General features: G+C 37.7%; 1 protein-coding gene across 1 annotated transcript in view; it reads right to left on the reverse strand.

The window, feature by feature from the left end:
• MAN1A1 (mannosidase alpha class 1A member 1) overlaps positions 1–14,783 on the reverse strand; it is a 137,480-nt gene that overhangs the window by 55,714 nt on the left and 66,983 nt on the right. The gene's annotated exons all lie outside the window — the stretch shown is intronic.

Here is a 14,783-nt window from a genome sequence, read left to right on the forward strand (position 1 = left end):
TCAGCTCAGGTTACATTAGCCTGACTTCTGGAGCACTGAGTGCTTTAGTAAAAGAGTTTCTAATTAGAAGCAAAAGTGTTCCAACTTAAATATAGCAACCTATTTAGTGATCTCAGTATTTGGATGTGCAAGGCTTACTTGCTTGGAATTATGCTGAAATCCCATGCAAAACTGAAAGGCATTATCCCAGGTGTAATAGCCAGAATAGCAAAGTCACCTTCATCATCCTGACTTTCTAATAATGTCTCCCTTTGGTTCATTTTTCCTCCCTGAAATATATTGATGATGAATTTGTATTTATTTTTAGAAATCAATTTGTACACTTGATGCATCTCACAGTGTAGCCAAGTACAGTACAGAATATTTTCAGAGAAGGAAAACAACGCACAGGAACCCTCTCTATATGTTTAAGTGAATGCATAAATAAAGACATTTACTGGTCAAGACAAGGTAACAGAAGAAATTTATTTCTACAAAAATGAAATACAACTTATAAAATCCCACTTTCTAAAAGCCACTTTGAGTAAAGCTCTTTATTGTTTAAAAATATGTGATCAGAAGAGAATTTAAAGCTCTGTGACAATCACGTTACCAGAAAGAACCTCCAGAATACCCCACTGTCTCTATATGACAGAGGTTTCTGTGAAAGTGGTCTCAGGTTTGGAATTACAATGTAGGAAATTTTGAGGGAAGTTACAGAATTTGAAGCTAAACTCAGGCTGTAGTCAGAAAACATTTTTGAGTAAAGTGCATGTGAGTGCTGGAATAAACCTGAAGCGAGGCAACAGGGAAAATAATTTGCTGGGAAATCCCTTCATAATCCATGTTATTTCTGACTTCCCACATCACTGACTGTAGATTCTGCCAAGAATTAATTATGCATTTGGGATCATCAGGCAGCATATAATTCAGTCTCCCCAAGGGTTAAAACTTTGAGGGACATTCAGAAAGAACAGCTGGTGCAGAAGAAATCTACTAATTCCTTAGTGGATTTACTGGAGAGGAGCAAGTGACCCCACAAGGAGCACACAAGTTTTCCCTTCATTACACTACACAGTTGCATTTGTTCACTTGCTCTATTAAAACCTATGTTTTGCTCTTTCACCACGAGAGGCTTCCTGGCATTTTCACAGTATATGAATCAGAGAATCACAGAATGGCTGAGGTTGGAAGGGACCTCTGGAGATCATCTGGTCCAACCCCCCCCCCCCCCCCCCCACCAATCAGGCCCACCTAGAGCATGCTGCACAGGACGGCATCCAGGTGGGTTTTGAATACCTCCAGAGAAGGAGACTCCACAACCCCTCCAGGCAACTGTGCCAGGGCTCTGTCACCCTCACAGTAAAGAAGTGCCCCCTCACATTCAGCCAAACTTCCTGTGTTTCGGTTTGTGACCCTTGCCTCTTGTACTATTGTCAGGCACCACTGAAAAGAGTCCGGCCCCATCCTCTTGACACCCTCCCTTCAGATATTTATCTTAGCATCTCTACTCTGAAACACTGAAGCACTCACAGGAGAGCGGTCATGACAAACCTGAGCAATGGGCACACAGCATGCCTGAATCCTTGTAGAAGCATCTGTGTGCTGTGCAACATAAAGCCAGCCCTACATGTAAAGCAGGTAAATATTTTATTTTATGGTATGTGATTGAAGGTGAAGGTTGTCAATGTGCCATACACGTTCTTTTTGGACTCATATTTAAGAACAAGAGAAGCTCTCTCTTTCAAAGGCACATACGTGTTTAGCCCTAGCAGTGGCCGCAAGGACAGTAGCTGACCAGGGCTCCGTAACTGCTCCGTCACAGGTTGCATTAATCCTTCACCATTAAAAAAATCACACGCAAACCAGAAGTTTGTTATAACAACTTCTTCTGGACAAAAACGTAACATTCTAGTTTCTCAATTAAATATTTGATATATAGCAATAGTGCTTTAATTTCAAATAGTTCTACCAACTTTCACACATATTTTTTCTATTCTATGTTATAAATTAACAACCTGATTTTGTTCAAAAGAAAATTGCCTCCTCCAGATAAATGTCAAAAATAACAGTTATCCAAAAATAAACACATCTGATGTGAAGCAGTAAGGAAATATTGTTCCACATACAGATAAGCAAGGAAAGTCAAAGCCACTCGTGATAAGGACAGAGCACTGAACAAACTGTTAGTGCTTTGAACAGACAGTAAGGTTGGGCATTCCAACTTCTTTCTTTTCCCAAATGTCTGTCTTCCAGTGTAGTAAGCAACCTGAGAAACAGAAACCAAAAAAGAAAAGCAGCTAGAGAAACAGACTAAAAAAATGATTTTTAGACCTTCTTACAATTTTGGAACAAGTCCTGAAGTGAAAATGCACTTCTTGTTTGTAAGACAATTTCCACAAGTTATTACTGTTGCAGGGTAGTGATTTTCCTTCCATTTCCAAAGTTAAAATAAGTCAACTGCAGACACTATCCAATTTTATCTCTAGGGCTAATTTAACATGGCTGAACAACTGACTGCCAAATCACTATCTATCAAGTACAACAGTATAGGCAAGAACGACAAGAACACAACACTTTGTGAATGACTGAACGCACTATATGGCAACTTCACACAGCAACATTACACTCTTTTAGTAAGGGTAAGAGGGTGAAGACTAATAAAGGAACCATGTTGTTTTTCAATTTGACGCTTTAACAGCTGAAAAATAATAATAGGGAAAACTAGTGTTCGTTTTAATTAATCCAGGCCAAAAACTTCTAATATTAGACAAGAAATAGATGTTGTACAGATCAAGATTTTTTTTTTCAGTTTATAAAAATGAATAAACAACAGAAACCTCTTAACATCTCTGTTGCTGACACGAATTTTAAATTTTTGCCAAGCCCTAAACTCTTCCTACTCATACTGAGTAAAGTAATTTTTTAGTAAGCAAAAAGTATGATACCCATTACAGGGATGTACAGAAAGGCAGAAATGACAGAGCACAGAAAAAGATAGGACAATTTATATAATAAAGGAAAAGTCTACTGCAAATTTCCCATCATAGTGGTTATCTTGAGAGGCTCAGGGACTTTTTCTGGCCTCTCTTCATGGATGCTCAGCCAGCAGAAATGAAGGCTTACTTAGACAAAATAGGCTGTCTGGATCAGACCTGGTAGATGTTGCCACAATCCTATGCCTGCACCAACCCTTCATCCATACCCTCTTATAAAAAACAAACCAAAACAAAACAAGAGTAGTTCTTCTAAAAGTCTACAAATCAATTCCAAGACCAACTTGACTTACTCCACTGCTCTATCATATCTGGAGTGCACACTTTTTGATTAAATGAGACTGTGGTGTTATTTACCTGATGTACCTCTGTCATTTCATCAAGTAATAAGAAGAGCAACCTGCACTGACAAATCCCTTCTTTTAAGTGGAGGAGTGAGAGGAAAGTGCTGTGGCTAACGTTAAAAAGGAAACAAACCACTAAAAATTGTACTTATATTGAAGTTGACTACATTCTATACCCTCGTAAAGAAAATCATTCTTCAAATCAGTGAAGCACTGTGATTTAGGGAAAAATAATAACTGAAAAGGGTCAGAAATAGATGACCAGCATGTAACACTGTTAGGATATTAAATGCTTTCTCAAACATTTCTCTCTAACCTCATTTTTTATTTTTTTTTGTCAGAAGACAGCTATGGGACACAAGATGATCCCTCTTTTTAAACTCAATGTCTTAGTAATATATTTTAAAAGTTCACGTAAGATCTCTGGCATGCTTGTATAACACTGATACTCACTGTATGGAGGCCCTGTGTGAGAATATCTCCTCTGTAGAGTGCACAGACTCCTTCACACTCAGCAATCCTACTCAAAATCAGCACTAAAGCAAATTAGATACTTACTGCAGTCATATGATAGATTACACAGAAAATCAAGTTGCTACATTTTCCTGTGAGACCTGTTTATATTATGAATTATTGGTTAAAACAAGCTCAGTGCCCTATAAAATAGCATCTCTGTCTTTGAATTACCAATCTCAAGTGCCTTACACAACCCAAACCCACTCCAAACCCTGCCACCATTTCTCCTAGCCAGCATTTATTTTAACAACATTTTAGCATTCGGTAATACACAAAGAAGAAATCCATGTCACTGCTCTGCACACTCTGCTTTCCTGTTCTTGTCTGCTCATTCTACAGCTAACACACACATCAAGTCATTGAGCCCACTTATCCAGTAAACAAAAGATTTTCTCACTCCATGAATCATTCTTAATTGTTTTTAAATATATATAAATATTTTTGGCCCTCATTAGAGACAAGAAACTAACATGCTTGGAGCTGAAGCCCTTGTCTGAGCACACTACCACTACACAAGCTGCCAGGAGGTATGCTTTTGCACAGCATACTTATGTGTGTCATGATTCCCAGTGCCAAGTCATGCACTTCCTCAGTAGCTCTCATCCACACCTTTCATTCTAGTAGGACTGCTAGCATGATTACTGAAAAATGTAAGGAAAGTGACCACATTTGCATATACAGTACTTACACCAGCAGTTTTCCTACAGCAATTCTTTTTCTAATAACAATTTCCTTATTTCTCTCAAATATGACCTTAATTATGTGAGGCACTCTTGCTTAGAAAAGCAGCTTGGGCATGGGATTGTTTTGTTCTGCTTTCTTTTTGTCACTGATGCAAATACTAAGGTTTTCGGTGTAAATCAGGACACAAACTTTAGATGAAACTAGGTTGTGAACTTAATGAACTACATTTTCCAAGTAACCAGTTAATTTAAATCAGTTATTTGCATTCTTTACACAATCCTGTGGCATGCAGATATCAAAAGTATGTTTTCTGAATTTTTTTAAATGGCTTTAGAGAAAAATGCCTTCTCTTTTAAAAGAAGTCAAACATTCACAACTGCATTGCTTATGTTAGAAGACCCAATCCCACAATCAATGAGATTTTGCAGATTGTTGTGTCCATTACAAAATCTTATTAGGGAAAACTGTTCCCACAGAGAAATAAGGATCTGCCTGCAAAGGTGCAACTGTAGGACTAAGACCAGAGCTGTCATTCGGTGCAATATTGACTTTCGTTATAGTGCAGGAAGGTTATCTTCCCTGGATAAACAAAAACATTTCCTCCAGCTAGAATGACAAACTCCTTTGAAATGTTAGATTACCTCATCATAGATTTAATTGCAGTTGCTAATCAGGAAGAAAAGAAAACACAGGAAACAAAGCAATATCTCAGAATTGTGTGATGCACATAAAATTTAAAAAGAGCATTATAAGTTCCATACCAGTGAAGCCAGAAGTTAATTTTTAACTGCAATCAGAGGAAATGATCCTAATTATTATTTTTCTAATTGACAAAGACATTTTCGCTTCATCTCTAATTCTGTCACGTTAAGCATTTTTCATTTTTGTTTTATATTTACAGATAAAAACTGACAAGCCACTAAGTAAGATTTATTGCTTTCTTTCTTGTACCTGACTGCCTCTCCCAGTGGGGTAAGGAATGAATATTTCAGTGCAAAAGCAGCAAACAAGAGCAGAAAAATGAACACAGACAGGCTGCTTTGCTTCTCATCAGAACACTGAATAGAAATCCTTTCAGTCTAACAAATGTTGATTTAGGTTTAAAGTGATCCGCTAACAAAGGAGAGCTCTTTTAGAAGAACTTGCTCTAATACATTGTTCACCGAAAGACAATCCAGGAATTTTGCTATGTTTGTATTTTATTTTTACAATGAAAGATTGGAAATGCTACAAAATTGTTCTGCTCCACCTGAAATACCCCAATAGTATAGATTAATAATATAAGATGTATTATTCTACTATCTTCAAGTGATATGACACTTGTCATATTATGTGAAACAATTTCCTGTAAAATATTTTCAGCGTTTATGACACCTTGATAAGATACCTGGTTGCTTACATTAACTCTGCAGCAATTATCTGTTTTACAGCTGCTGACATCTTGACAGTAACAGGTGGTTTGGGGCTTAATTTCAGTCAGCCCTCACTTACTCCTGAGCCAAGTCAGTTATGAATGATCCGTGCTGCAAGTTAACAACATTTCTGGACCCAAGCGCTGTAATGAGTCACATCGGCGTGGAAACCAGTATTGAGAGAAGGAGACCAAGAGACCATCATCTAGGACCTACGCAGTTGCAATTGTATTTATTATGCACCCAGATCTGGAAGTGCTGGAGAGCCTGTCTTGAGTGGTTTCCCCTGTAGCAGCCTGGCTTTGGAAGGCTGCTTGGATGCTGCAGTCTGTTGGCAGATGCACAGGGCCTGGACACGACGCCCTCCAGCACTCATGGTACCTGCATCTCCTGCATCACATCTAATGCAGGGGTGCCCATGGCCTACTGAGCCTGGGCAGGGAAGAGCTGACTTTGTGCTGGAAACCTAAATCACCACCGTTTCCTTAAAAGCACAAAGAAAGAAGGAAACAAAGCATGCCTCAACTTCCTTACAAATTGTGGCTTGCCACATGCACAAATAAGAATATTGACTGGAGGGAGCAGGGTTTTACTTCAGCAAGAATTTCCACAAGCAAGCTGCCCCCTCCCTGGCCATGAGGCAGGTTTCTCATCCCGCAGGGATGCCGGTAGAGGGAGCACACGTGAAGCATAAGCACAGCACAGCTGAGGGGCTTCTTGGGGTCTGGGGACATCAGAAAAAAGCCCAGGAAAAGGGCTATACTGAAAAGCCTCAGATTGGTAAATAATCTCAGCCACTCCCTTCTCATTAAAATTCTCACACTAGCAGTGCTAGTTTTCATCCAAATCTCTCTCACACATATAAGAACAATATCAGCTGTATAAAGTAGGAGGAATATTATGTTTAAAAATAATTACACTCTGCAGCCATTCCCAGAATCTTGTTAAGCATCTGCTGTCACACAGTGCTGGGCTGTAACATCACAACAGATAATGTGTATACTGGTTTCCAGATAAGAGAACCCGAAAAATGCAGACCCTGCAATAAAAGGAGAATTCCTATCTCAATTGAGGGCTGAATCAGCCTCAGGGTAGTGTTTTTAACAAGATCTTCCATACGGAAGTCCAAAGTGTATATTTAACACATATATGAGAGCAACAGCTATTAGAGCACTCAAACCTCAGGTGCTTTTGGCACCTGAGGTGACGTGTCAGCTCAGGAAGGGGCACAGCAGCTTCCAGCTTTCAAAAATCTCAAAGTATTTGAAGAATCTTCCTGGACCCTGCAGTCGTGGGAGATTCAGACAGCTTGTGGTTTCAGTGAGCCACAACTCCTTCTCACTTGCAAGTATTAGAGCAGCACGTGTCTTTTTCACAACTTGTGGAAGTAACGGACACAGCTGTGCTTTTACACTTGTACAGCGTACCCCAGTATGCTGGTCCCCAGCTTGTAGAGACCATACCATACAATAAACAGTACACTGTAATATCCAGGAATATTATTTGACAATGAAGAGCATGAAAAGCATCTGTTATCCTACAAAGAAAGCTAAAACGTACACCAAGCTAATATATATATATATTATTTTTTTTTCTGAAGGAAATCTATTTAAAAGATGCTTATTACAAAAATTTGATTACAGTTTCGAAAAACAAACAAATCTATCTTTTATTCAATTATTATTTTTTGTTATGGCTTAACTGATGGCAAGAAAATTAATTTCCTCTTCTAGCTGATTATTGTACCAAAGAAATCATGTAGCACCATGAGGAATCGCCCCCCGCAGAAAAGACTGTAGAGAACTTAATCAAATGGAAGTAACTGGATTAGGGAGAGATTTCCAGATTTAATCCAAATGTACATAGCAACAAGCACAACACAAAACCCTCAAGTTATCAGCAATAGCTACCACACGTAATTACTTCAGGTTTTTTAACTGCAGAATTTCTAAGTAGATACTTTGTGTTCAAAAATCATATTTTAGGAAAGTCAGTAATAAATGGTAAAAAGTAGCAGAAAGAAGGCAAAACACAAAACAAAGAAATATTACTGTACAGTAATGTATATGTCTGACTGGTACTTTAAAATTTGAATGAAAGAATTGCTAAATAAGCAAAGAATTAAAAAATTATAAAGGAAGAGACTGTTCCAGTTATATTTAGTTATTTCCTTTTGTGCTATTTATGTGTATTTAAGATTGCTTATGCAGCTATAAAGAACAATTTAACAGGAAGAACTCTTAGGCCACAAGTAACTGCTAGTTTATCTGCTAATGTCAAGAAACCATTAACTTTTTTAAAGCTTATGCATACTTGCACAATTAAAAGTTAAACTACATCCTATTAGTACCTGTAAAACTCACAAGCTTTCATTAATATTATTTATCTAGTGATAATTCAAGACAAGGTGGCGATGAATAAATTAAAGAAACTTTAACAATTGTCTGCAATAAAATAAATTATTTCTATATGAGAGCCTTTTAGAATTCCTCCCCCCAAATTCAGGGCAGCTTTAACTTTCCAAAAGGTGTGGTATGCAGCATGACAATGAGTAATGAACAGGATTTGCTGCATATGTGCAGATCAACCGCATGCTGGCAGCTGGCTCTGGAGACTCAAACCACAGGTAGCAAGATTCATGCCTAAAAAAGCTACTCTGAAAGTTTAAGATTCTAAACTCCCACACAATCCGCAATAAATACATTATAACATAGCTCAGCGTAGGTAAATCTATGTCAAAGATTTGGGATGCCATCCTTATATCCTGCCAGAAATAGAAATGAATTACTGAAAAGGCTGGAATCCCAGATTCCCCATCAAATGATGAATGAGCTTCTAGCAAGCGCAGACGGCAAGCTAGCAGACATTAAAACTATTAGCAGCCCACGAGTGAGGACTAAGCCCAAACATAAGAGCTAGTTTGAGTTTTTAGCTGATACCCGGATAACTGGAACGGGGTTGATACCTAGAGACCCACCTCCCCTCAATCCCAACAAAAGAAAACTGCCAGCAACCTGAGAAATCTGATGTTCAAATGCTTGGATGCTGGTGAGAGACACAAACACCATCAGCCCTAGGAGCAACCAATGGACTAACACAAGGCATGTGTGTTGAGAGGACAAAGTATTGTGTGTTTAGTGCTCAGGTCTTCTCCAGTTAAGGAAGATGATATATGTATTTGAAAATACATCGGACATAAGTAAACATGAATGGAACTAGAAATAAGGCACATACAATGGAAACTCATTATATTATGAAGCAATACAGAAAACATCTGGATGCCATCTTCGAGGTTTGTGTTTTTCCTGATTAAGGAAACAGCTGCCTTAGTAAAATTACTCATATCCACCAGTAATGAGGAGTATCTTTTAGCACAATACGTCTGTTAAGCCACAAGCATCTGCTTCCTAATTTTCTTTTTATTTAATCTTGTGTACCCAGCCCAAGTGCTGTAACAACAAATTTAAATAGCTGCCTCATTTTACATCTTGCAAGCCATGGTATCTAAACAAAGAACAGCACTTTGCATATGCAACTCCTTTCAAGCAGGTGACCGCTGGGAGGTGATTTGCAGCACCATCTGCATGAAGGGGGGAGCGGGTGGAGAAGCCTGGTAAACATTGCATGGTGAATCAATAATTACATCCTTAACGTAGCATAAAGTGCTACCAGAAGATTCATTCCTGGCTTTGTTAATTTGACTGTATCTTTTAATTCCAATACTGATGAGTGATTCAGAGCAATGCCTTTACTGTGCACCTAGACCATGGTGGCAGGTACGTAAGAGGCTAACATCGGTCCGGCTAGGTAAAGGAAGTCTGTTTGCTTTTTAATGTTAACTTAATAGCAAATGGAGAACTGCTTGTTTCAGCCAGTGTTCTGTGATACTTGCAGGCTTGTTGCAGTTGCTAATGGAAAAAGTTTTAAATGATGTTTATTAAACATACTAGCGTGACAACATGAACAGGATATCAAGTATTCCAAATTTTATTGTTATTCCACTCATTTTATTTTTTTTTCCTAACTTCGTTTAGTTCATTTCAATGTTTTACTCCAGCATCAGCATAATAGCTTAATGAACTGGTTCTCAAGTAGCAGACCTGAGCAGTGAGAAAGCAGCAAGAGTGCAATTTCCTTGCGTGCTTCACTAGATCTGATAGTGGGTTACCTACAAAAGAGTCCAAAGCTCAAGGTCCCCTGTATTCTGCCATCCTCCTTGAGCTGGTTTATAGCAAATAGGTACTTGCACAGAGAAAATCCATCCAGCCTGCTAAGCCAATGGAAAAAAGAAACTACGCCTCTTTGCTCTCCTGCCTCAGCAAGGGAGAATCTTTCTGAATCACCCCATAGTCTGACACCATTACATGTATTTTGAGTAAGTAAGTAAGGTATTGGTATCACTCAAAGGCCAGTCCTCAAAGGGTTAAAACTTACTCTATCTCTGTATTGTCTTCTTCATCTATTTTCTCATCCCACTAATCAGGTAGCACAGACTAGATCTTCACCTATCTCAGGGCTTGTTCCCTTGAGAGAGTTATGCTTATTGCTGCAGAGCAATTGTTCTGTTTCTCTGGCTGTAGTTCCATGGTCTCAAGAAATAAAACTTTTCCTTTTTCTCTCCCCCTTCCCCTCCCTTTTTTTCCCACTCAAAGTGCTCCAGATAGCCAAAGGACTTCCAGGACAAAGGATTTCCAGGAAGTTGTGGGTAAAAGTTATATATAGCTTGCAGCACGGCATAACAGCATGTACAGGACAATGCCACAGGACAGTCCTAAGTGACATTTGTTGAAGCTACAGCTTCAACAGCTAGACACAGGAATGAGCTATTTACCAACTGTGTCCAGAGCCTCCTCTCATGTATGGTAAATATCGGTAAATATAGTAGCTAGCTCTAGAAAGAAATAAGCTGGAAACTAACACACATGCAAAGCTGCTGATAAAAGGATTGGGGCCCAGGAACCAAGCAGGATGAGAGTCTGAACTAACAAGCTTGAATACTGAAGTTTAAAAACAAGTCATGATGTTGGACACAGAATTATAGGGTTGCAGACTTTTCAGAGTCTTCATTAAACAGAACAAAGCTTAAGTACCTTCATTTGCACCAAAGTTTTCTCTAATATCACTTAGACATCCTCTGTTTCTGTTCATGAATTGGCAATTCCACTATTAACTGGATGTGTTTGTGGATACAAGAATAAAATAAGTGACTCTTTTAGAGTGTTTCTTCTACTGTTTAAACATATATCAAGTATAATGAGTATTTAACTTTGTATATTAAGGCTATGCCAAGCTGAAACAATACAGAGGTTCTTTTAATCCTTATACTAAGGCTAAAGCTGATCCAGAAATGTCCAGATTTTTTGATCTCAGATACTGGCAACATCATAAAAAAGTGAAATGATTGCAAGTACAAAGTGCCTACTGTTAGTCTGTTAGATTTACATCACAGATGACATAGGAGCAAGCCATTTGACATAAAACTCTCCAATTGACCCTCCTCTGTGACAAACAGCTACAGCCTGTTTGTCTTTCAGTTTTATATGTATGGAAAAGGAATAAAAAGTTTTTATTTGCTCCAGCCATAATGTTTCAGTAGCTGAGTAAATTCAACCTGTATTTGCAGCTCTGTGCCAACAGTTTTGCTTTATTCTGTGACAAGTGAGCTCTGTAACACTAGCAGTTGCATCGATTATGCATTTCTGAGAATCTGTTTTTCAGGAGAGAGGAACATGTTACAATTTAGCATCTTTAACATCCTTCTTAGATCCTTTCTCCACAAGACCTCTGACACACCATCTTGCAGGCTTTTTATATAAGTAATATAACTTGAAAAAATTCTTTTTTATAGTAAGAAAGGAGGATGGTGCTTTCTTAACTCAGTGCTTTCTTATTGTTGAGATTTCTCTGAAAGATAATAGTCTTTGAAATATCTGATGAATAATGTGCACATCCAAAACAAGCCCAAATAGAGCGCTTGTGTATTTTCCTTAAGTATAAGAAATGTGAATTTTCTTGTAGTTCTTTTAATGTAAACCAAAGAAAAGGTTTCAGGAGGGAGAACTATAATTTAAGAAGTTGCTTTTATGTTGTAAGTTAAATCATCAAGCAGACTAATTCAATTCCTTTGTGTTTACTGTAAGACTATTTCTCTTACTGGACAAGCTATAAAACTAAACAACTAAAATATAAGAAGGCAAGCAGACATTTCCAATTCGTAATGGTCAGAAACAAATGAAACAAATGCTTTTCTGACTGAAAAGCAGTGCTGCCAGCAAGTAGTAAATTTATGAGCAAATCAATCGTTTCTCTGAATTCCCTGCAATTTTTAACTTTTTTATTTTTTAACAGTTAAACCTTGAGGTTATTCCTATAATTAAATAGTCAGAAGATGTTCCCTCCAAAGGTAAACATTATGTTGTTTTGAATGCAGCATATATTTGGAGGAAGTGATGCTTAGAAGTATTCATAAAGATTTGAAGTACACATATTGGTATCATTATGTTGCTTCCCTTCCTTGACTCAATGGAAGGTTAAAAAGAACAAATAAACAAAAGGCATAGCAATCCTGTAAGTTCTTTCTGTTTTTACCAAAACTCATCACATGCCTCTATTGTTTTATTTTACTGTATGACTGAAGACTTCACATGGCAGTTCCTAGACAGAATACTCAGCAGGTTTCACTTATTTATTTTTCTTCCTGATAGTATGCAATTAAAACATTACAGTAACTTAACTGCATTTCAAGTTGGAATTACATATATATATATATATATATATATATATATATATATACACACACACACACACACACAAACACATCTTGAAAGTATGATCTGAAAAGAGGCATCTTAGAACCACCTACACTCATTTCTTCTATCACCAACTGTCATAGACCGTTAAGGAAGAACTGGTTGAGCAAGGAGTTCTTCTCACTCTTATCTTTTAGCTTTTACTTCTGGCGTTGGGCCAGTTAATAAGCATATTAACACACAACTTTCGAGCAAATCAGAATGTCTGTTGGCATTTAACAACAGAGTGAGTCCACCCAGATGTACTGACTACCATCCCCTTCGTCTCCTGTAGCAGTCTGGCAATGTTTGCCTACAGCATCTCAGCAGTTATTGATCTTGCCTGGAATCAAGAAGATTATTTGTTCTTCCCTCTTGAATATAAATGGAAATAAAAGCAACTATGGAGAGAAAAGACTGAGCACAGTCTGACTGATGACTGTAAGAGATACCCTACAAGCAGCATAAGCTGATGAGAAGGTTTGAGTTATTCACTAGTTTTGCATGATAAAAGGAAAAAGATTGAAATTGTCTGTATACTATGAATAGTGTTTTTAAGAACAAGTTGGGGAAAATAACATTCTTTAAGAAATGTCATTGTGAGCTGCTGACTTTGTTCTGCAGCTGTTGGTTTGAAGAAAACAAAAAGTGTTTTTTTTGTTTTTTTTTTAAAGAAAAATGGAAGAGAATGAACTTCACAGCATATCCTTTTTACAAGAAGATCCTGAGGATCTACTGGACTGTAAAATTATCTAGCAATGCTTGCAAAAAAATTAAGGACAACATGCCCCCCAAGGATACAACACAGCTTTAAATCACTAACAGGATTGAACTAGCTTCCAAAAACAACTAGTGTGGTTATTTCACTTAGCCTGCAAAAGCAGATGACAGCCTAAAGGCTGAAGAAAACAAAGAAACCAGACACATCCAGTTCTTCAGATTAACAGTTAGAGAGCCTTTTTGGTGATTCGATGCATCTGAATTTTAAGAAAAAATGGAACTGGCCCATAATGCCAGAAGGAAGATTGGTTTTTGTTAATTGAAGGTTGACTTTACTCCAGCAACAGTACTGCTGAAATGATCTTCCTTGTTTACTTTAGAGTTTTGTCAGTTTACATAGGGTTGGTTTTTTTTTGGTTGTTAAAACAAGCTTTTGAGCCTTCTTGTAAACTGAATGAGAGAATCCCCACATTGTATGGTACCAAGCACTATCGAAAGAGTTATCAAACTCAGGTGGTTTAACAAGCAACCAAAGGTGTTTGGAGAGTATCACAGATGTACACAAACATAAAAGGCAAGTCCTTCAGAATATCTACCACCCCTTAACCTCTCTTATATCTTATGCATTACTAGAAAATTAAATGGCAAGATAACTGACCAGATAACACCTGTGGAAATACAAAAGTAAAATACTTATTGACAAAAGACTTGCAAGATAAACAGTGAGCTAAGAAATTGAATCTGCTATATAAATATATCCTATGCTATATTTCTTTGAGGAAAGCAAGTTAGATTTACATGAAACTCTGGTACTACATATTACTCCTCTTTTTCATCCTTTAAGTCGTTACAGAAGTGATTTTGTTCACCCTCCTCTCAGTCTTTGGCTTGAGAAAGGTTTCCCCTTTTCTGTCCTATACAAATTGAGTGCTTATTTATTTATTGACTTGAGGAAAAAGAGAGATTTGTCTTTCAAATGCTTCGTGACAGCTCTGCTTAGGGGCAATCATCTGCCAAATAACCAAATTCCCCTCTGGCATCAGTTGCGCTCGAAGTGGCTCAGGATGTTTCATGTGAACATCTTTTCTAAATTCCTCCTCAATCATTTGCACATAGGGCGCAAATACAGTCTGTGTATGGCAGAGACAAGCTTTTGGCACAGAAGAGACAGGAACAGTACTCACTTATCAACCACAACATTTATCAACATTATTCAACTGTTGCATTTTTACCAGCAAATGGCACACAAATAGCACGCGGATTCCTGCAATTTCCTGAAAGTCTTTGGTAAAAATTGCCCTTCTTATTTTTTTTCAGGTTTCTGTTTGAAAAGTATGGTCCTAA

The sequence above is a fragment of the Aythya marila genome, assembly GCF_965140915.1.
Source record: "Aythya marila genome assembly, chromosome: 3".
Taxonomy (NCBI): Eukaryota; Metazoa; Chordata; class Aves; order Anseriformes; family Anatidae; genus Aythya; species Aythya marila.